Consider the following 1,969-nt stretch of genomic DNA (forward strand, 5'->3'; position numbering starts at 1 on the left):
CTTTACCTAGAAAACACCTACTGCCTTTCCCTGTCCTTTCCTGAACCCTTACTCTGTAGTTCCCCCGAGCTCAGAACCTGGACTGGAGCACTGCCCAACAGAAATACAATACTAGACACACATGTAATTTTACGTTTTTTAATCACTGCATTAAAAAAAACTAAGAAGAATCAAGTGAACCTAATTTTAATAGTACATTTTCTTCAACCTGATGTATATATATGTAACTATGGCCATACCACCCTGAACATGCTAGATGGCATTTGATCTTAGAAGCTAAAAAGGGTCGGGCCTGGTTAATACTTGGATGGGAGACCATCTGGGAATACCTGGTGCTGTAGGGCTTGGAGGAGGAAATGGCAGCCTGCTCCAGTGTTTTTGCCTGGGAAATCCCATGGACAGAGGAGCCTGGTGGGCTACAGTCCATGGGGTCACAGAGTCAGACACGACTTAGCAACTAAACACATAAATCTAAATGTGTGTGTGTGTGTGTCTGTGTGTCTGTGTGCATCCAAACTCAGTCGTGTCCGACTCTTTATGACCCCATGAATTGTAGCCCACCAGGCTCCTCTGTCCATGGGATTTTCCAGGCAAGAATACTGGAGTGGGTTGTCATGTCTTTCTTCAGTGGCTTGTTCCTGACCCAGGGATCAAACCCACATCTCTTGCATCTCCTGCATTAGCAGGTAGGTTCTTTACCAGCTGAGCCACATCTCTTACCCATATATCTAAATATATGTATCTAGGGAAAGTTGCTCAGTCATGTCTGACTGTTTGTGACCCCATGGACTGACTGTAGCCCACCAGGCTCCTCTGTCATGGAATTCTCCAGGCAAGAATACTGGAGTGGGTAGCCATTCTCTTCTTCTCCAGGGGATCTTCCCAACCCAGGGATTGAACCCAGGTCTCCAGCATTGCAGGTGGATTCTTAGCCACCAGGGAATAGTATCAATTCAACATGGAATCAACATTTTTAAAATATTAATGAGATATTTTCCTTCTATTTTTTCATTTTGCAACACAGAGTATCTTCTACTCTTAGGACACAAATCAATCCAGACTGGCCACATTTCAAGTGCTCAGTAGCCACCGGTGGCTGATAAATGCTGAACTGACAGTACAGCTTAATATAACAGCTCACACACTGCAGTCTAATTTTGTGTTGACACATTCATCTGCCCTCTTAGCATGCTGGACCTTAAAAACAGGACCATTAACAGTGACCGACTCATAGAAGCTGTATAATAACACCTTGTGGATGATTGACTGGATTAATAAATCACTGTCACCATTGACCACTCACTGGTAAAAACAGCTCTGCTGAAGAAGGGAAGGAGAAGGGGATGTGTTTGGAGTTAGCTATTTTGAGTTAAAAGCTACTATGAGATTCTTGGATTAGGATGCTCAGAAATATCTCAAAAAATAGAGATAGGAGCTCAGAGAAAGAAAAGGATGAAAAATAAAAGTGATGAAGGCATGGTTTGGAAAGGTTTTCTTTACTGCAGAGAAAAGAAACACACCCATCCATTTCACATGAAAATGCTGTGGACCATTTCTAAGAAAAGTCACAATGGCATTGAAAAAAAAAATCCTCGTGTGCAAATACCTCCTGTGTTAGTTATCTGAAATAAGTCCTAGACAAGGTGGAAATGGAGATGGGATCCATGTGCAAAGTCCTCCTATGCAGGAGGATTCCCTACCTCTGCTGAGTCCGTTCTCTTCATTCTCTTCCTCTTTCCCACTTCTCCAAATGATCAATACTTTCCCTGGTGGCTCAGACAGTAAAGAACCTGCCTGCAATGCAGGAGACCTGGGTTCAATCCCTGAGTCAGGTAGATCCCCTGGAGAAGTAAATGGCAACCCACTCCAGTATTCTTGCCTGGGAAATCCCATGGACAGAGGAGCCTGGAGGGCTACAGTCCAAGGGGTCTCAAGGTGTCAGACATGACTGAGTGATTAACACTTTCTT

The 1,969-nt window shown here is 43.8% G+C and overlaps 1 pseudogene; it reads left to right on the forward strand.

Annotated features, from left to right (window-relative positions):
* Positions 1-225: 225 nt before the first annotated feature.
* LOC133065749 (5S ribosomal RNA) lies at positions 226-344 on the forward strand (annotated as a pseudogene).
* Positions 345-1,969: the final 1,625 nt, after the last annotated feature.

Source organism: Dama dama, chromosome 11, assembly GCF_033118175.1.
Source record: "Dama dama isolate Ldn47 chromosome 11, ASM3311817v1, whole genome shotgun sequence".
NCBI classification, from domain to species: Eukaryota; Metazoa; Chordata; class Mammalia; order Artiodactyla; family Cervidae; genus Dama; species Dama dama.